This window comes from Aythya fuligula, chromosome 4 (genome assembly GCF_009819795.1).
Source record: "Aythya fuligula isolate bAytFul2 chromosome 4, bAytFul2.pri, whole genome shotgun sequence".
In the NCBI taxonomy this organism is placed as follows: domain Eukaryota; kingdom Metazoa; phylum Chordata; class Aves; order Anseriformes; family Anatidae; genus Aythya; species Aythya fuligula.
The window spans coordinates 69,688,069-69,711,121 of NC_045562.1; positions in this window are offsets into that span (position 1 = coordinate 69,688,069).

The following is a 23,053-nucleotide window of genomic DNA, read 5'->3' on the forward strand; positions in this document are numbered from 1 at the left end:
ACAGTGGTAGATCAGCAGTTGGGCGAGCAGTTGAGTGCAAAATTATTGGACCATCAGTGGCGTTCAAGCAGTATTAACACTGAATTAACTTTGTGCTTCCAAAACCTCAAAGATATTTGAACACCAACTTCCCATATAAAAATTTTAAAAAGTAATAATAATAAAAATGAGATTTTTATATTCAGCTGCTTTAAGGAGAGCACTTTCTTTAAATGGCATAAAGATCATCTTCCTGCTGTGAAACAAAGGCAGGGTAAAGCTTACCTAATGGCTGCTGTAAAACCAAGTTCACATGTGTTTACAAGAACAGTGAATATTAGTAAGTGATGTGCAATTTTTTTTTTACAGATACTGTTAGACAGCCTGTTCTTCAAAGATACACCTAAGAAAATACACAAAGGCGACTATAGTTTCTGCTACAAACCCTGTAGATAGGCAGAAAACATGAAGTGCATAATGGTGCAACCGTGCTACACTATGAGTGTTTAGCCCATTTCACGTCTCCTTCCAGTCCTTTTCATACACTTGGCCATGCAGTTTAGCTCGGTTGTATCCAATGATGAGTGATAATTGGAAGCCCTCCTCCTGCCATTCTCCAGAATGATACGGAAATTAATTCTTGTACACTGCGCATTGCATACACCAAGGGAAGTTGACCCTATCAATTTGCATACACTATGGGGGCCTGCTATCACACTCCAGCCAGCAAACAGATTCCCTTATCTAGGAAAGATCCTCATTTGTTATTTCTTGCTGAATACACCCACTCCCATTATTTCTGTAATTCTGTGCAATAATAGACCTTACCCTAATGAAACCTGCATTATGAGAAGGTTATAGTCCTGACCCAAAGACGATTAGCTCTGTGCTCTGTTATTGCTACATATGTAATTGTATAATTGATTTTAAAATTTACTTTTGTGTCCCCAAACCATAAAGTGAGCAGCCCATTAAGGGGGAGAAATATAATTAATATATCTATTAAATTGGGGCAGAATATTATTGCAATTTTAAGATTATGTGGATAAGTGTGCACATAAAAACAAGGAAAAAATGTAAAAGGTGAGAATCTGAGCATACTTTAGGTAACTTATGCAGAGGATGTATGTTTTCAACACACAAAAAAGCACTCTGAAATATGTACCTAATAGATAGAGGTCCAATTTCATACACAACACCCTGAAGCCAAGCAGGTAGAGCATTCTGCCAGCCTGGGTTTTGCAAGTCTATGTTAGTGAAGCTACAAAAATCTGTTTCCACATTTAAAACTCTGTATGTATGCTTGACTATGCACCTAATGCGATGTATTTCTCTTCAGTCAATAGATACATGCTAGATAATTGACACACTGTGTTTCAATAATTAAATCTAAATAAATAAGAATGTACACAATTAACATGATATGTTTATTAACTCAAAAGGATTTTGCCCTCATTTACACCTAGTCCTTACAGTCTAATCACATTGTCAACTGATAGTTTCCATCATCTAAGGCAATCTGAGGCATGCGGATCCCTGCTTTGTGTTTGGTATTAAGAGACAAGTTCTCTTTTCACACCAAGCACTGCACTACACTAATGACATAAGCCATATCCACACATAAGCCCACCACCTTATGGAAGGCCAGAAATCTGGCCTTCTACCATGTAATAGCCCTATTATCACTTGCAAAGCAGCAGTTTGGACTATTCTGAGGCCTCCTGAAATCAGGGCAGGTTTTTTACTAAGAGCTTGCCCAGTAACAGGAAGGAGGGACCTAGCAGCAGGAAAGTAGGAGAGAAAAGACCTGCTAGCAAAGACTGCCAGCATCCACTTCAGTGTTATTGCCCAGCAATCTACCTCAGGAAAGTTCAGGTGACTAGGACACAGTGGTAAGATATGACATAATGGATTGGAAGGGTGGCAGCTGGGCTAGTCACATTTCTTATGAAGTTGCTTGGTACTACAATGTCATTTCTGATGGTGGCCTCCATCAGAGGTTCCTGCTTCCATTCTGTAACAGCAGCCTAGGACCTCATGCCTGAGGTACTGCAACAAAAATAGTCAAGGCTATCAGCAGCAGGGGTTCGCTTTGTGTAGCCAAAACATAGACATCTAGTGTTATTTCAGATGTCCTGTGTGCTCTCTGGATGTTGCTCTGGATAGGTGCAAGTGTCCCACATGTCTTGCATCACAGCTGGCCAATAGATTCTTATGGCTTTCCTGAGGATGCCTGAAATAGCACCAGTACTTGGGGTCAGCTGTGTCATGTCTCAAGCGAATTTCTGACAATAGCAGTGAGCTTCTGTCAAGGACATTATTGGCTCTGAGGGTGGCATTTATCTCATCAGAGGTGGGCGTCAACCATGGACACTGAGTCTGCACTACTTGGTGTGCTCTGGAGACTGAGATAATCCCAATAAAGCTCACCGTCCTCCACCTCCAAAAGAAAACTTGTGCCTCCTAAATCAATGGGATTGTTTCCAGTAATTTCTGCCTCACCTGATTCTGTCTTAAGTATGTTAAACACAAGAGTCAGGGCTTTTCCCCATCTTTAGACAAGTTTGTATTCCAGCTCAGAATTACTAATTATCAGAAAACCATTTTGAATGGACATGCCTCTATTGAATTGGATTTGTGAGATAAGTTAAGGAAAAGGCAGTCGTGTAATTTGCACACAAAGTGGTTGGAATTGATCTAAAACAAACCTTTAACTTTCAAACTGGTTTAAATGGGGAAAAGACCATTGGATAATTACATCATTTAACACATTGATTGTCTAAAAGTCAATTCTAATGATTTCAGAAATAGAGGGCATTGTGCTTTCCTCATTTTTAAGGAAAGATTTTTGTTCGGTGCAGAGGAGCAAATGGTGAATTTTTTAAAAGAGACAATATGGAAGAGCTGAAGAAAACAAAAGTTTCATTATGCCAAACAAGGCTTATTTCACAAAAGCTAAAAAAAATAATCAATGGGACACTATTAAACCAGGTACATCTCCTCTTACAGTACAGCAGAGTAAAAGGAACTTAAATGACTTGTGTGTGTTTAGAACACATAATTAAAAAGGTATTTTGTATCATTAGTCCAACCACATCTACATTTACTTCAAAGTTATGCATCCTCTCTGTTAGATTTGATTATTTTCATTTGACCATTATTTAAAAGGTACAGCACTCAATGCCTTGAGATGAAATTTTCTCATTTTTTCTATTTCTAGTTCTTCTGCAATACTGCATTTCTCTACCAACAAAAATACATGTGAACGTGTCACAAGGACATGAATAGTCTTACTTTACATTGATATATGACTTCATTGGAGAAGAAACTCTCTTCCTTTTATTCATATGGGTAGCCAAGTTGGATACTTTGCATACACAACAAAAAGTTCGATTATCTTAGAATCATAGAATGGTTTGGGGTGGAAAGGACCTTAAAGATCATCTAGTTACAACACCCCTGCCTTGAACACCCTGCTATGAACACACCCCCAGTTTTATAGTCCCAGATCACAAGACACTTAGAACCCACTGTAATAGAAGATGCATTCTTTTAACTGAAGGAAGGTCCTTAAATCGATTTAGTCATATCACTGAAAATCATGGAATCATAGAATCATAAAGGTTGGAAAAGGCCTTTAAGATCATCTGGTCCAACCATCACCCTACCACCAATGTCACCCACTAAACCATGTCCCTAAGCACCATGTCCAATCTTTCCTTAAACACCCCCAGGAATGGGTGCTTTATCCAGCCTGATTTATACAAAAGGGGAAATCAGCACTACAGATTTACATCTTGCAGTAGTCATGTAGTCTCCTCAAAGCACGGGTATGAATGAGCCACTGGTGAGCCAGATTCTCCCAGTCTTTCTTAGATGAAACAGCACCTTGCTGCGAGAATAGGAGCAATGACATCAGTGAATCCCATAGTACAAATGCTATTTCTAAGAGTACATAGGAATGTGAGACCCTGGGTTGTTTTACTGTTAGGATAGTAATTTTTTTGCAGCCTAAATATGTGCCAGTTCACCATGGGGAAAAATGAGTCTTCCCAATCTGTCTCCTCTCTGTATCTGTACATATTCAGACAAGCAGTCAGCTTTTACTAAGCTGACATAAATGCCTGCAGGCGGTAGAAAAAGCTGATTTGAATCAGGAAAGGTTTCATCAGAATATGGTTAAATATTCCTTTAGGTATTGGAAAAAAAACAAAGGAAAACAAAACAAAAAAATAGAAACAACAACAACAACAAAATCACCATTTACCTTCAGAACTTGGGCCTGGCATGCTTAATGCTTTCTTTCAAATGGAATTAAGGTCGTGTCAAAAATCCAGTTCTCTTGGTAGAAAACGAATCAAAGCTGTCTGTTTCTAATTTGGCAGTAAGATCTGACCTCAATGAAACAATCACAAAAAAAAAAAAAAAAAAGAAAAAAAGAAACAGACAATAGGAGATGTTCTCCTTCTCTTCATGCAATCTTCTTTCTCCTTTTGTCTACCTCTTTGGACCACATATTGAAGTCTAAGGTTTTCCATTGCTCTCATAGGGTATGCCACTATGCCACTGGGCCTTTGACATAGAAATGAAACTCTGTTGCTCACCTTGCCAACTCATTTGTTTCAGGCAAAAATATGACTGAACTTGGCTCCTAAAAAATATCTGCTGGGAAGACAGTTATTAATGAGAAACAGCAGAAAACAGGGAAGATGTGTCATACAGTAAGAAAGTAAGAATCCTAAGGATGTATAGATATCCTGCATAAACAGTATAAAAATACTTCTTTTGTCATATTATTTACAATGGACAACACTGCCAGTGTCCCATGCCACTGGAAGTCTTCCTTTAGTGTAGGCTCATTGCCATTTTCAAGGGAGCACATCAATTTGAGAATCCTTATCCATGAAGTGTCTGGAGGAATGGAAATAACGTACTCTATACTCAGCCGTTGCTTGTAGCAAGAGTCAAGGGCTTCACTCAAAGGTACAAGCTATTCCCTATGTTTCAGAAGACATCACTCATACTGTACAGAAAATATGACGGACATTTTTCCAGCTGGAGTTCAGGATTTCAGATAAGGTTACTGAGAAGAACTTTGCAGAAATTTTCATGTCCTAATATGAAGGAGGGAAAAAAAAAAAAACACGGGCCAATAAACTGCAAGACCTCCCAGCAGCAGAATTTTGGTACTGTTGACCATTGTTCTTGTTGAGCAAGTGCAAAGCATTTTCCAGAGGTTAGGCAGCAGCAAATTTAGATGTCTTCCAGCTTCCACAGTTTCTCATCGGGTGCCTACCACTGACTTCCTGTGTTTATCCTTTCAACCATTTCCAAACACTTGCCAGTCTGACTTTTCTGTGCCAGTGCTAGCAATGCACCCACCTGCAATTTACCCCTTTTTATCAAAAAAAGCAGAAGACTTTTACGCTTCTCCTCCTTAGCTCATTTCAACCTGGAGAACTCAAGCAGTGTGGCAGGGAAGTTTGCACTGATGCTCTAGCCATACCCTATCAATACTGAAATGTCAGTAGGAAACATGTTCGCAGAAGTGACAGCATTATCTAGATACTGACAGGTTCTGTCTCATGGATATGGCCAATGAAACAAGCAAACAGCAGGGAAAAGGGGTAAGCTGGAAATAGTACAGGGCAAATACAAAATGCTACAAAAAAAAAAAAAAGGTATTATCCTTTTTGTCCCAAATAACAAATGGAGACTGCAGAAATTCTACATTCTTCATCTTATCAACATGAAAAAATACAGACAGACACAGCTATTACACATAGTATTATAGAAAGGCAAGAGGACATATATTTGTTCTGAAAATCATCAGATAACTTCAGTAAATCATACGTCAAAATATTTTTAAGAAGTGAGGTTTTGGGGAACTGCTCTTTTTGCTTATGTTAAGCCACATAAAACAAAATATATGAAATAAACTCTGATGCTTAATCATGGAGACAAAACTGAGGAAGATTATTCTGTTTAAAAAATATCGCTGTAACTTGCACTTTTAGAAGTGATTTTATTATAAACTGTGCCATCAAGCTATAACATGAAAATTATGGTGAAGCATGCACATTGCTCAGTGACCAAAATGGTTATAGAGAATTTGGAAAGCTAAGCAATTTAGCATGAGCTGAATTGTCTTAACACCAAAAAAAAGTCATGATGGAACTCTTTTCCTACAGTTTGCTGTAGATTTGCAAGATTACTTGGCCATCAGTCACTTACAACAGCAACTCTGTGGTGGGAGGATGAGTACTTCTTCAGACCATGGAAAAACTCAGCCCCTTGATTTTGATAATTTAGTACATGCTAATTGTGCTGACTTGATAATCTCAAGGTATTTTATTTGGCCATAGAAGAGTATAGATAACTAGCTGGCTTGCCAAGGGTTAGTGGGGCTCTGCTGTTTGGGGTGCAGAGACCATTTCCAAGCCTGCCCATTGGGAAATTGATTTACAAACTTCCCTTTTAGCAAAGAACAATAAGAACAATGGCAGGAAATATTTGGGAGAGAAAGGGAAGGAAAAGAAAAAGAAAAACACATGTCTCTCAGATTTTATCTTGATGGATATCTTAGCCCCAAATCCATTGGCATGAGAGGTCAAATGCTTCTTGCTTTCTTTGGTGTCTGCAGTAAAGGCTCCATGCAATCCCCTCAGCATCTGGCTGTAGCCAGATCCTTCAAAATGTGCTGAGAATCCATGATCTAAAATGATCTAAAAACTTCAGAGGATGTCTGAAGTTAGGCATCTGATATTGGCTTTATTTGTGAAATACAATATCCTGGAAAATCTGCAAAGTAGGAACCAGTGCAAGCAAAATTCAAACCCATGAAGATGCACAGAAAAACAACAACAATCTAACAAGACAAGCAGGCAAAATTCAGAGGAAGGAAAATGACAGATAATTAGTCCTTTAAATATAATTAGATAATTATTTAAAAAGGCTGTTAAGAACAATTACATCCTACATTCATTTCATCATCCAAGAACTAAATCTTCTTTTGTGCTATAACTAAATCGACTCATTGGTCTATAATAACAATAATAACAATAACAACAACAACAAAAAAAATAATATTAAAAAAATGTAATTGCAGAAAAGCAAGAAAAAAAGTTGTGCAGTGCTCCTAAGCACTCTTCAGTCCCAGCACACTGCCAGCTGCATGCCATGGCCTTGCAGCCCATCCACTAATCTCATCATTCACATGGACACCACGAATGGGAAAACATTCCATCTCTTCTGGTGACTAAGAACACCACCACAAACAACCTGGTTCCATCCAGTCTGAACTGCATTTTTTTTTCTTCACCAAAACCAGCTTAGATAGAAATATAGGTTCCCTGTAATGGCGATGTGATACCGTGAAACAAAATGATATTCACATTTTATCTCACAAGAGAAGCAGCTTCATTATAAACCAAGTCTATCTATGCTGCTGCTCAGACATCTCTAACAGCACCAGTCCTCTAAATCCATGGAGGCAAACTCCATCATTTTTTTTGTTGTTGTTGAATGAAATGAAAGAAATCAAACTGCTGAAATGCATTATCTCTATCAGGAAAATACACACTAACGGCAATTTCTAACATTTAATAAATACATTTCAGACAGATTCTCCCTAAATAATGCGTATCTCCAGTTTGTTTTTGAAGGCTATCTGAATGCCTGCTTGCATCCTCTGAGAAAGCTCTTGAAAAAGAAAGGCTGTTGAAGCTTGATGCATTTGCAAAATTAAACAGGCTCTAAGGAACAGCAGCAAGGACTGCTTGGTTTTCAGCTCGGTCACTTGTCGCTGGGTAGACTGAAGAAAACCACTCAAGCTTTATGCCCCAAGTGCCTTTCTGATAAATGCCGTTCAGTATTAGATGTTTACACTTGATTACATTTTTGCAAATCAAGCTTAAAAGTTGAAACGTTATTAGATAGGTAAGACTAGATAAAACACATGCACAAAGAAATATTTGAACTGCTGAGCTTAGAAGCATCTTTGCCACTCCTCTCTGATGGACACCCTGAACACTGCAAGCCTATTAATTGGTAATGTCAGTTACTCCTGGTTGTGGAGTCCCAAATCACACTGATGAGCACTTGATGAGCACTCGCCTGCCTGAGCAGTCACAGCAGGGTTAAGGAAGGCCACAGTCCTGTTCCTCCAGGTACACATCCAATTGTGCTCAGGGGTATCACATCACCCAGCTGCATGCTGCTCGCTGCCTTGTGATGCTCACTGGTGTACAACAACGAGAGTAACATTTCTCACAAAAGGATTGATGAGAGTCTGACTGAATGATTTCAAACACGTTTCCACTCAAAGCTCAGTGTCACTAAAAATAGAACCTATGGAAAGCATTTATTATTATTTAGTTGTTACTTTTTGCAACCTATATTCCCATACTTTTTGTTCACCAGCCCTTGGAAAGCAATTGTACCATTCAGGGGTGATTCTCCCACCATCTCCTCCCCCCCAGGGCTTGCATACACTTGACACTACTTGCAAAAGTGACTAACAGGGTGTTCACTTTTACCAGGCCATTAATTGATAACACTTAATTAATCTGCCATGTGAGAGATCAAATGAAGATTGTGTCCCACAACCAGCAACCTATATTGACTTTGTTATTCCAATTACGTGTCTGACCAGAACAGCCCTTTGGTATAAGACTTAACCTTTGAATCACCCTCAGCGCTGAACTAGATCAGCTGCTAGGGATCTGACCTGAGAAAGACCTTGACACCGCCAGAGCTCTGTATGTGCTCGAAAATGTTCCACCTTGTGCTTGTCATAGCCAGCACTCCTGTTGTTGTTTGCAATTAGGTTGTGTGCTCGACGTGATTCTCCGATAAGAAGCTGATAATTAGTGGGAAGTTCTGATTACAAAACGGCGTTTTGTATTGGCACACATTTTTTTTGTATTTATATTTTTTTATTTTTTTTTTTCTTTGAAGAATGCCCAGAAAAGAGCAATTAGTTTCAGCAGCAATTGGGTAGGCACAGCAGACACAGAGAGCAAATTGCCTTTAGCAGACAATTTATAAATCAGCAGTGGATTTCCAAGTCAGTTTTTATTTTTGTTTCTCTGGGTTATCTTTTACAGAATTGATGGGTAACATCATCAGAGGTAGTTTTAGTGTAATTTACTATATTTAAAAATAATAATAATTAAAAATATATCCATCAGATTTCCTATGGCTTTCTTCAAGGATGGTGAACAGCATAACAAGGAGTAGCGATTGACTTTTTCTACAGGCTAATTTTGCTACTTTAAATCCATGTTTCTTCTCCCATAGAAGTCAGTATAAAATCTGGAGCAGGCATACCCAAAAGCGCGTAGCAAATCTTAGTTAACATCCACCTGCCACGAACATCACATACCATTTTGTCAGACATGGATCTGACCAGGACATGGATGGCTGTTTTATGGTGCAATTTTCTTTAATGCACCCTTTTTCCAATAACACCCTTTCTATATGGAGGTAGAGGATAGCGTACAAATGTGACAATGAATTGCACAAAGAAAAAAGAGGAATTCTTTAGAAATGAAATCAAAATGGAGTAATATTTATTTTGAAATATATATATATTTTAAGCCAACCTCATTGAATTTAGCAACACTACTTGCTGACACAGGAGGAAAGAAAAGTAGACTGGTAGCTCAGACACATGTGAATAACAAAAAACTCTGGGAATGAGACCATTTCAGAACCTCTATCTTGTATTATATCTATCTTGTATTCAGAACCTCTGTCTTGTATTATAATCTAGAATTAAATAAAACTGTTGTTGATTCTGACTTCAGTGATATAAAACCACTGAGGTAACTCCAAACTCAGATAAAACCAAAGAATTTAATATAGAGTTGTCAGTTTAAACTTACTTTAAGAGAGCAAAACATCAATCTTTTGTATTAGTAAATAAAAACCATGACATGCTTAATACCTATATTACCGTTTAAATCATCAATATTTATTTTTAATAAACAAAAGGAAGAGTAACTGGCTTAACAGAGTAGCATATGAGGCTCTTATCACTAGGATGGTGCCTTCTAACAACAATGCTGAGCAGGGTTGAATAAAATGCTAATTTCTTTGCCACACCCCCAAAAAGCAAACAACAATCAGAGTTCAACTGTTCAACTGTCCTGATTAAATCCCATACAGCACTAGTAATGAAAAGCAGCCAAAGGCACAAGCTAACAACAATCCACACACACAGCTGTACTCTCTAAAACGTGTTTTTTTTTGCTATTGTTGTTTTGTTTTTGTTTTTCAAAGTATTAACCAAGACATACAGTTTTCTTACTCTTTCCATAACATGCCATAAGACAGTTTAGATTTATTTGCCTGGAAACCTTGGAAACTAACAGGGCTGTGCAGAGGAAATGTCTATGGAAGTTACCACTTGAAAACATTGGTACATTATCAAAAGTGCTGTAAATCAATTGCAGATTGAACCCCTAAGAAATACTGCTAATGTTGGGGTGAATCTTGAACCCATAGACTTCTGGCTGAGATACAGAAACACTACCAAATGAACCAAAGGCAAATGAGAAACATGCAAAGATAAATGAATATATGCCAAGGCTTACGTGTGCTATCAAGCAATAAATACACTAGGAGTAGGAAGTGCAAAAAGTAATTAAGGTTAAGAAAGAGGCATATGCAAGCTATAAAACATTAGGTAGAGAGGAGGACTAGAAAGATTGCAGAAGGAAGTTAAGAGAGTGTAAAGAAAAAAATTAATACAGGAGGCAGAGGAAGAGACAGTAAAGGAGATAGCATGAGAAGTTAAGATAAATAAGAAGATTGTTTTCAACTCTGTAAGGTTCAGGAGTCAGATGGGGAGGTGTCTCTAAGATGGCAGAGAAATTCTATTGAAAAAAAAAAAAAAAAGCAGACATTGCATTAAAGCAGATCAAAGTGCTTCTAAGTCCACATTCACAAGTATTCAGACTCTCCCCCCAGATTCTTGGGGTTAAACCTATACATCTTGCATAACGTTGTGTAGTTTTCACAAAGGGTTGCAAATTGACCAAGCTACATATACATTAAGATATATTATGATATTATAATTTATTATAATTGCCCTTTGTAAGGACAAATGGATAAGCTGAATAGGCAAATTTGTTATGACATCAAGACCACATCAACAAGGCAGTCCAGAAGTCCAAAAGTTGGGAAGAATGTCAAGAGGCAAGGAATTATCTGGCCAGCTGTGGCAAAAAGAAACTCAAAAACTTTGGAAAGGTGATTTAAAGTTGGCCAGTCTGGGAACGGTCATACCAATGACAATGATATTTTAAGTGCCAGGGGGAGTATCAGTTCTTTTGCACTTAGATGAGTAAGTAGGAACCTGAGAAGGCCAGAATACCGTGGGTGGCTGTTAAACGACCTTTTTATTTTTTATCATGTTTGTCTTGAATGTGTTGGCATGAACTGTTTGGAAAGTCACTGACACTCACATGTAAGAACTGGGATCTCTCCCTTAAGCAAGAGGGTGTCTAAACACACACAGGAGCACCTTCACCTGCAAAATCTATATTCAGTCTGTGGGAGAAAAAGTCCTAAACAGAACAGTGAAAGCAAGTGCTCCTTTTTTGTCAGTAAAGGGAAGGGGGAATTTTGGAAGACAATTTTTCTGTAATGTATTTCCCCTCCTTCCTTGAGAATTCTGGAATATGAGTATTTCCTACATATATTTTTTTTTCAATGTTTTTACTGAGCATTGTTAAAATGTGTCATTTACCAAAGTCTGAGAAACAGACTAACAGTGCATATACTGGTACATGGAGAGTGGCGACAACAGCAGTAGTACCTGTTTTGCTGTAGTCTGGTTAATGAAGGAGAAAGGAAGGTTGGCGGAGGCTCCAACTGACTTCCTCCTTCTCATTATGGCTGAGTGCTTAAAAATAATAATAAAAAAAGAAAAATATAAAAATGACTGTATATTTTAATACAGCCTGGTCACCTTTGACACTGGACTGAGAAAATGAGACTTCACTGAGACAGAGGACTCCCACAAAAAAGTGTGAAAAATTGAAATGACAAGGTTGTGTTGATAGCTTGTTGAATGAATGAAGGGAATGAATTGAAATTTACATTTATATAGCACCGTTCATCTACAGTGTATCACTCAGGACTGAAGAATTCACAGCAGACTTACTTTGCCAGCACAGATGCATTGGGGAATGAAGTAGAATAGGACTAAACGTCATTTTCCATGAGACAGGCCCTACAAAAGTTTAGATGAAGAAAGGCAAAGAGCCTATGTAAGGATTAAAATAGGTAGAAAACAACGAATTAAAAGTAGAGCTTTACACTTGGAATATTAGGAAGTGGGGAAGGTACTGAATATTATTTCCATGTTTTCATCTTTATTTCAGGAATGAAACAAAGTAAAGATCTACAAAAAAAAAATATACCTATTCCAATCCATGAACAAGTAGCCCATGAACCCTCACTTTCTGATAGTAAAAATCTACAGAGACCGGGTTTCAGTAACTCAGCTGAAGAATCATTGCCTGTCCTCAAAGATAGAAAGAGCTTTCTAAATTATAACTTAAATTTCCTTCATTTCATTTAAATCTACTACTTCCTAATGATTTCTTGCTGAATATGAGCTACAACTGAAGAAACCAATCGCTGTCTACTTGATAACAGTTTTACATATTCCAGAAAGCTGGAATCATGTCCCCATGTGCCATTGGTTGGTCAATACTTATCTGTAATGACTTGACCCTCACCTTGCTTATGTATCATGTTACTATAGTAATAGGAGAGCACAGCACTGTTTGAGGGCCTAAACTGAAAACTTTTGGCCATTGTTTAATGTTTGAGAGAGAGGGTAGTAATTACTGCTGTACACTGACTGATCATTTGTGTGAAAGGAGAATTTGTTAAACTATCCTTTAACAACCCATGGAACCCACCTATTATTTACCTAATTCACCCTTCAAGGTTTTATAGAGGACCTCACCTCAAAACCATTATCTTTCAACCATCTCAAGTAGCAAATCCTGAGTCATCTCATGCTAGTGATACTACAAGTCATTGAGCATTTTCCGTGTAAAAATAAGATGTCTTAAAAGAAGGACTAGAACATCTATAAGGCCAGAAAACCTGATTTCTCAGTTGCCCTTTTATGAATTCCTGTTGCAATAGAGTTGATTGAAGTTTTGTATAATTTAGTTTTAGATAAAAAGTCCTTCTTCAAAAGCAGAACATGTAGAGCTCTTCCACATGTAGGGTTCTTCCAATTTGTTGTGAATTTTAGGGCAAAATATCTCAAACAATTGGGAAAATATCTCAAACAATTTATCCAACAAGAGTACATGCAATAAAATTCCATTAAAAACAAGTGTCTGCTACATTCAGATCCACTGCTCCCTCAGAGTGGGCAAGGGGAACAAACGCTACTGCATTTCAAACTGCAGCCTACAAACAACATGGTGAGGCATTGTGCAATCTAACTAACACAAGCGCTGGTACTATTAAATCATTTCTTTGGGCTAAACCCCAGAAGAAATCACTACTAATTTCCAAGTACCAATTAATTCACCAATGTTCATAACAGTCTTAGAATCCATAGAGATTTATTTAATCATTATAACATTCCTAATATAATTATTTTAAACAGTAGTGGCAGGTTCTTATCCCTCAGTGATAAACTCTAGGCATTGCAGTATAGCATCAGAGTAAACAGTTTTGCTAAAGTAGTAAACACTGCTTTTTATAAAGAGCTTCTTTATTTAAATTCATATGAGGTTAGATTTTATTTAGTAACAAAAAAGGACTTGCAGAAAACCAGTGACTTTCCATTTAGCCTTGGATTTGACATTTTATAGAGATGGGTTCTGCTGATGCCTCTGACACAAACGTTTTGCATGAAACAAGAAACTTGTATGATTTTGTTAGGGAAAACAAAACAAAAACAAAACCAACAACAAAACACTAAACCTTCATTTTTCCTGAACTTTATCTAATTAACTTTGTAAATTCTTTCAGTTAGCTCACAGTGCAATGGGGCCAGGTTTGCAGGCAGAGATAAAAGCAGATTACAATAGCTCAGAAAGAAATAAAATGAATTAGGATCTCTGATGAAGCAGGATTTAGATGAGTGGAAATTTTACTATTGCTCAAAAGGTAAAACTAGAGATGAGAGAAAAATATTACATTAAACTTAAAGGGTAAATCAAAAGTTTTTCACCTTGATGGCATACTCATGGCCTGGATTATGAAATATTGGAGTAATGCACCCAGAAGAAGAAATCCTGTGTGTATATGATTTAAATTTTGGAAGCTGTAGTGTAAATTTAAGCAGAAACAATAAAGGCTAGAAGGCAAAGAGCAGAGGGTTAAAGGAATAAAGAATATGAAGCATATTCCATTGAGCATATCTAGTCCATACCCAAAGACATACCAGAAACCAGTGGCAAAGGAAGAGACTGTGAGAGGATGGCAAGGGAAAGAAGTGTGAGACTTGGAGACAGGACACTGGTTATATGGGGACAGATACAAATAGACTTCTTATTTGCTCAGTTGCCTGAGAAAACAAAGCTGTTGCAATCATACCACATCTTCAGTCAGACAATACCAGATCAGACATTGTATTTGTCCCCAGCTTGGGCAGAGTTTGAGCCAGCGCCTTCAGGCACACATCCACAGGAACCCTGAGATCCTTTGTCCCAGCACTCACAGAAACACCTTGCATAAAAACAGACAAAAACATGATTCTGAGCAAATGAGAGCAAAGTAGCTCTGGGAAATCTGAGATGGCTGGTGAGAATAGGATATTTTGTACCAAACATCTCAGAGAAGGACCAAGCACACGTGCAGGAAAGCAGGTGAGATCTTGTACAACACTCCAGAAAGGCAGGTATGGAGACGGAGGCAGCAGCAAGAAGTCCAAGGCTAAGTAGTCCCAAGGAAATGACAAAGCCAAACCCAAATTCAACTTCCCAGAGCAGAAAGAAAGAGAGGTGCAGTACTAAGCTGGGTGAAACTACCAGGCATGGGCAAGGACAGCTTCTTAAACAAGGCTTTCATGCAGCTGGTGAAAATTGTAAAGCCTCTACGCTCACCTGGTATTACATTTTGTTTCCCAATTGCTCTCCTGTTGTTATTTCTTCTGGAGACATCTGGAAGTGTCCTGGACCTGCCTGGTTTGTGCTTAGAAGTAAAAGCACAGATGGTGAACCAGATGTAGAAGACTTTGCAATGTGTCCAGGAAGAGCAAAGGGAAGCTTGAACTGAAGGCAAGGAACAAGTTGGTGTTGAAGGTTCAGCAGGGGAGAGAGGAAGGTCGTGTTTTAAATCCAGAGTAGGGAGGTTGGGATGTTTTAGAGAGGGAAAGGAATGGAAAAAATGGAGGCCTGCGGAAAGAACAGATAAGCTGAATAAACAAAATATAAAGAGCTATCAAGGCAGTCATGCGCCTGCACAAAAGAAAAATGCTCATCCAAAAAATAGATTCCCTATTAAGTGATTTTGCTTTATTTTTCACACCACTCGTGAGTTATCAATCTCCCCACCCATAAAGACAAATGTCATATCGGCCCTAAGCCATCAGCTATTCTCAATTTATCACCATTTAATATGTATTAAAATGCTCTTACCTCTGATTGCGAAAACAAACAAAATAAGGTAACATAAATCAAAAAGAAAGGAAAAGAGAGATGAGGAGGCTGAAGAGACAGAAGGGAGATCTGCTTCTCACAAGAATGGATATTTTTTTTCTCTTGATCTTTGCATTCAAGCTCTCAAGGCCTCTCCACCGCAAAAATACCCCAATGGTCTTACAGTGTAAATCACATCAGCAGTTCATTAATCCCCCCACAACAGAAACAAATGCTCAGGTTTGGAAGGGGAGTGGGGAAGCTGCAGAGTAGTAACAAACTCAGCAGCCCTATGTCTCTCTCTCTCTGATCCCATTATAAACTAACACAATATTTTTCTCCAATTTTCAGTCGGTATTGCAGCTCGCAGCAGAAAAGATACTGAAAGCAGCAGGAGCCAGGCAGGGGTGTCAGACTTCAGAGCGGACACTGCCTTGGGACCTGGGGGGGCCAGTAAATCAGTGCACGCTTGTCAACAGCTCCAAGCTGCAGGAATTACTCGAGCGAAAATAACAAATGGCTGTCATTGTGGAGCCAAAAACCTGTGATTATAATTATCACATCCCCAGTGACCTTGCATAAACTTTAATCCCTCTCCAATGGAGCATTTAAATAGCCTGCATCTACTGGCAGGGGACCGTGTCCCCTTAGTTGAAAATACAGAGACTAGGAAAGAAACGAGCCACAAAGAAACCACCAAGTCCCTCTGTGTCTTACAGCTTGTATTAAAGAGTTGTACAAGAAAAGCCCTGTCACTGTCATTTTAATTGATATTATGTAGTCATCCTGAATTCAAAATGCCATGGTAGTATCCAAACTCAGCTAAGCCCAGAACCAAGCATTTTAACCAGATGAAAAGGTCAAATACCACCAAGTTTTCATCACTGCATTCAGTGGGTCACTGGGCTGCAAAAGTGGGTATACAAGGTGTGTGGATGGGTTAAGTCAGGAAATCCTCAGGGATGTAACCTTCTTCCAGCCTGGAGAGGTTAGCTCATACTTGCAGGACCCACCATGATCAAGACTTGAATAATTTTGATCCTCACGAGATCATTTTAGGAAAAAGAAAAAAATGTATTCACGTTATTTTTTGTAACCAACTTTTCCAAAGTACATTGAAAGTATAGCAGTTACAGAAATTTGATGACATTACTTTGAAATTGTGCTAATTGTGCCAAATTACTCCACAATATTCTGTTTTTTAGCAAACAGAAGACACAAACTGCTATGCCTACAAACCTGGTAATTGCCCCCAAAAGCAAACACCTCCTGCACTCAGCAGGTACATCCATATACCTGCAACTAATACATGTAGTTTTAACACTCAAGCCCTTGCATCCATGCATTAACTATGTTTGGCATGACTTTTGCACCATAATTCTATGATTCTATGATACAATGTAACCAATTTTTTTTTTCAATATTGCTGCAAGACAACACTGACTTAATTCTCAAAAATAATTCTGCTGATTGCATAGACTTTCTATAGATTTCAGAGGTAGTGCATCAGAAGGATTATGCATTCAAATTAGCAGTAATTTTAACAAATTTAAAGCTTTAAAATGAAAAAAAAAAAAAAAAGAAAGAAAAAAAAAGAAAAAGATTGGAACAATACAACTTAAAGGAAAGTCACATATTGAGATAAGGCAAAAATTAAACATCCCTATGTTAATGTGTAGACTGGTATGCAGATTGCTCACCTGTGTTTCTTGGTCTTTGTTGAATAAATTAAGTAGAAGTTATCTACAGGAAGAGGTATATTTCCTCAGAAATTGGAGTGTCTAGGAAGGCAGAAAATACTTGAAACAGAGTAGTTCTTGCCTGCAGTGAGGGTTTTAACTTTAAACGTGCAATTAAAGAAGAAAAGAACTAAGCAGCAGTGTTAGTACAGTTAAAGGGCCACAGTGGATCGCAGAGGTACTTAATTACCTAGACACTTTTGCAAGTCAATAAAATCCCAGTATATATTGCAAAGGGAGGTTTTCTTCCAAGCAACCATGCTAAACCAAACCATCCTGGCAAGCACATAGAAAGCTCTCCTAACATCACAGTGACAGTGTGTTTGAAAGCACAGCTACAGCTGGCACAAGTCTCCTTTTCGCTCTGTGACTGGATTAGGATGTTCTTTGGACCAGAGAGACAGTGAGAAAGACAGCCAGAGCCTCACAAAGCTCTGCATCCTTGTGACACTCTGGAAATAGGTGGTGGCACAGACAGCTCTTTTCAGCCTGTGGCACAAAGCAGGAACTGGACCATGGCCAGATACCTTCACAGCCCATGACATCAAGGCCACCAAGCAGCTGTCACACAGCACCAGCTTCCATCAGGCTCATCTAATTCGTAACCACATAGAAACACAAATATGTTTTCACATATTCTCACTCTGAGTGGGGAAAGACGAAAGTTATGTACATTACCTGGTGATATAGGTATTGTACAGGCACTTTTGGAGAAGTGGCTGCCTTTTCATTAACTATTATATAACTAAAACCTATTAACTACACATTACTTTTCACAAGAAGGGCCTCACACCTTCCTTGGTGACCCCTGTGCATTACTGCAACATAAATACATTATTTATCATATAATAATGATATATGATTTTATATCATATAATCAATAATGATTATCATTTTATATGATACAATCATATAAAATTCAGCACATTTCTCAAGAATCATTCCAAATATCTTTCCTCCTTTTCTGATTAGCAATGTGATACAGCCATCTTAGTTTAGAGCTGCATATTCTATGGTTCATGCATAAAGATTTAGTAAAATTTCTCTATTTATCCCACATACTGGAGATTGGATATCACCAATTGTCTCTGTCTTGTTTCTCCTTTAATACATCATCCAACCTCACTCCTCTGACATTCTTTTTCCATAGTTTCTCTTCTCAAAGTGCAGTTTCAGGAATTCTCTTTCCCTTTCTTTGTGACAATAACTAAAATAACTGTCTGTTCTTCCTTTCATTATAAGATCAGCTTTTAGTTTCTTGTCTCAGCTTGCACAGACATTATTTCATAAACAAATCTGTATATATATAAAAAAAAAAGCTGTACTTTGTGTGTTACTACTCCAACACACACCAAATTTGGCATGAAATCCTGCATAAACACTTGATACCATTGGCAATTAGCCATTATTTGCTACAGAGTTCATACAGTAGGAGAAGGTGTTAAAGTGCTTGCTTTTATGGAAAGTTACAGAAATCCCATTATTTACCACTTTCTTTCCTATCGTGAGATGCTTGCTATCACTTACTCTATATTTTGAGCATATTTTGAGTATATTTTTGTCAAAATCGAAATTACTTTGAAACAGCTATTGTTGAGCACTGTAGTTCCTTGGAAATTACAGAAATGAAATGGTTGTGAGAAAGGGATTATGTTCTATGAATAGGATTATAAAACTTCATTTATTCTGATATCAATGGGCTGTACTAAGTCCTTTGCATCCCTGTTTTGCTAGCATCCCTGAGGGTGTGCAAAAAAGCAAAGCATTGGTGTATGTGTAACACAGTGTGAACAGGTGACTCTACAACTGGGTCATTTTTGAAGAGTTTCAATTTCAGTGTACATTGAATAAACAGCTCATAAAACTACCTTCACATTATGGGGCAAATTGCTCATCTCTGACTCACAGTTGCTCTTGGCTTACCGTTCAGAACTCTTTCCACGAGTCCCACTGGCGTTAATGGGAGCTCCGCAAGCAGAACAAATAGACAATCATTTCATACTGAGAGGAGAATTTCCCCCACATGGCGTGTGTCCATCACACAACCCACCTTTCTCCGAGGGAGGGAAACACAGCCCATGTAAGCCTCCCCATCCCTACCTTTTCATCCCCTCCTCTGTGCTCCACTGCCTGCAGCCACCAGGACCAGACAGGCAATCTGACATTTTTAACAGCTTTTATCATCTCATAACACCGGCTCCCGGCTGCTTCACATTCCCTGGCACTTTCCTGTGGTGATGCTGGGTTCACTCAAAAGACGACCCTGGTTTACTGAAATGCCAAAAGCAATCTCTAGCCCTGTAATATTCTGGCCTCCTAAAGACCCCATCCTGAGGAGAGGGCTGCTCTGAAAATGCAGTGAGACCCAGATGGATAGAGATGTCACCGCCCCTTGGTGAGCTCCCTTGTACTTCAGTTAAACAAGGAACATGAGGGGATGCTGTACAATATTAAAGGAGGAGAGAAGTCATACACAAAACAGAGCAGCAACACACCACAGGTCAAAATCAGATGAGAAATAGATGGCAGAAATAGGTAGGCTGCATTGCCCTGGGCAAATTCTTCCCAGGACTTTTGATCACCACGGAAATTCAGAGTATATAAGTGTCTTGGCACTGCATTTTTTTTTCTCAGCTTTTGAGGAAAATATGCTGAATAGAATTTTTTATTATTCCAAGTTTTAATTTTTTTCTCCTCACAAGGCAGCAGTGCAGACTATCAGACTAACACTAGGTAGAGTTTAAACACACAAGACCTGCAAGCACTCAGCCTTTCCTACAAGAAAAAATATTTTTTTAAATCTTGTTTAATTTCTTGCCTTTTAACTCATTTCTGTTTCATTTGCCCTATTCCCCAAGAAATTTATACTCATCTGAATTTCAGGCTGGGCTTGGAGAGGAATCCATCCACACAATCTATCAAGTTGAACCACCATCTTGGAAAAACAGTTTGTAAAGGGACAAGTTCAAAATCTCCGAGCTAACACCTTTGCAAACTTTGGGTGGATCACATCTGATCCTTGTGATGCTTCAGATCAGATTCATCATGACAAGGAAGCAAATGACACCTTCTATCAGAAGAAATCTCACAAACAAACCAGAGGAGCCAATAATCCTCAGACCATCAGATGAAAGGATCAGGTGCCTCTACAGCTGGAGGGATGGAAAATGAAATGCATGCAAGGACATATCTGGCCACCTACCAGACCTCCCTCCCATACTAGCTCTCAAATACTATGTTTCCACAGCTGGACCAGTCACAGACCAGAACTTCCCAAAACTGTAGCTGAAGCTGGCTGGGAGAACTGATGCCATGACTTCAGAAGTGTTTCTGGATCCTAAAACCTTTACAGGCTTCCATGTAACCCAAAGAATATGAACCTGACAGAGAGATGTTCATGTCAAGAAGCTTTTCATTTGTAACTGGTGTGAGTTTTCCAGCAAAAAAGCAGTAGCTGATTTGCTTTTTCTGGTTTTTGTTGTTGTTGTTGTTGTTGTTGTTTGTTTGTTTGTTTGTTTTGTTTTGTTTTGTTTTGTTTTGTTTGTTTGTTTGTTTTTATAAGAAAATTTTCAATTAGACTCAACTCCAGCCAGTATTACCAACTTTAATCCAAGGTTTCTCTCTCAATATAAAGTCCGGGTAGATGATGTCAGTTGCTCTTCCTCTACCTACTAATTATGTAGCCTCATCATAGAAGGCCACCAGATTTGGCAGGAAAAAACTTGCAATATAAACCTGTTGGTTCAAAACTGGGGAAAAAAAGTTAAGAGGGATAAAAATTATGTGCATTACTTTTTGACTTAACATTTTGAGAGTGTCACTCTCAATTTCCTTTTCCTTTGATGTAAGAATGCAATGCATCCTTCTTTTGGAGGGAAGTAGAAAGTGTTCTGTTTTCATTCCTGATTCATTTCAGCTCTTTTCTGTGGAGGTAAGGCTCATGTGGTTTGAGGTTTGATAATGAAGATTTGGCACAGGTTTAAATATAAGTAATTATGGAATCCATTGACCATAACAAACAATGGACCACAAAATGCTGTTTTAGAGAATGTACTTCCCAGTGCTCATTATTGCAATTTTTGTCTGTAATTATAACTCACAAATTTAATTCACTCACAAAACAAATACTCTTCTTGCTTAAATATCTTAAATCAAGCATTAAATTACAACTTTTTTCAAGAATGAGCCTTATCATTCTGTGAAAGGAAGGAAAAAGTAACTCTTGAAAACCTAGGTGAAAGGGACAAGTGCAAGCATGCTGTAAAATATCTACATAATAAAATCCTCATGTACACTTCACATGCATGTGTATTCAAATATACAGATGCACATGTACACTCATGAATGCATATATATATTAAATATGTTTGTATACATACAAACATATGCTCACTCTCTGAAAAAATGAAAGTCCAATGATAATGTGATCCCCACAAGCCTAGCACTTCAATTATAAAGCAATCCTAGCACAAATCCAGAAAATGTCACTGTCACATGCTTCCATTGTATGCTGTTGAAAATACCTCCAAAGTTTGGAAATTAATCACACAGCAATGCCAATCTTTTAAGCCAGGCTTCTATGAACCAAGCTCTTCCCTACTGAATGAATTACATTGAAATCATATAATTGCAGGCTGCCATTCAGTCACCCTTAACAATAGGAGACTTTGAAAATTGGAATTTTTTTCCCCTCTGACTCCCAACTTGCAGGCATGAAGCATACAGCAAAAGCTTGGTGCCTTTTAAATTACCTAAAATCTACAACCTTCAGACAAATGAACAAAAAAAAAAAAAAAAGGGTGCAATTTAAGGGCAAATCATTTTGTGTTAATCCTTGGGAACTCAAAGCATGAAGATAAAAGAAGAAAAAATGCAGGTTTCACTTTGCTCATTATGGGACATTGACTTTCACCTAATAGTATGCAATTAAAATTTCTTCATGAGATTTCCTTATTGAAATAAGAAAGATAGCGCCGTGCTGAATGTGGTGATAGATCTGGTATAAACGTGCTTCCTGGACAAACTGATTTATCATGTCTCATTCCAGCAGTACTTTCTTGCTTGCTCATTTCTCATCTTATTACTGTGAAGTTGTAATTAAAGAGGATCCTCCCACAGAGAAGAGTTCTCCTTCAGGACAAGCTAAATTATAAATGCACTGTTCTTTCTCCGAGACCAATTTAAAGAGGCAGTCTGCTGAGGGAAAGGCGCACATCTAATACTTGGGGCTCCTGTCTCTGTAATTTTATGTAGATTTCTTTCTGTTACTGAATAAATTGGGTTTATAAGCTGGGTTTCCTGAGCAAATATACCTATGCAATTGACCATTTCAATTTAAATACATGGACAATTCAATTAAAATGGTATCGAACTGGTGTGGCAGATTTACTTAGCAGATTCTTCATATATGATCACTAGTATAATACACTGAAATATTTCAAAGGGCACTGACAAAACTGTTTAAGGAACATAGAGCCTGTAAATATTCATCCTATTTTTCAAGAACAATAGAAGAGCATTTGACCAAAAAGCCGATCAACACTGGCCATTATGAGATGAATTTGTTATGAAGGCACCATTATAAGGAGACATAAGCAGTAGGCATGTGATCAGCTTGACACCATATTACCCATTCTCTGCCAAATTCTCAGCCCTTCAAATATACAGACTTGCACCAGTGAAAATAAAAATATAAAACACTATTTGTTCCAT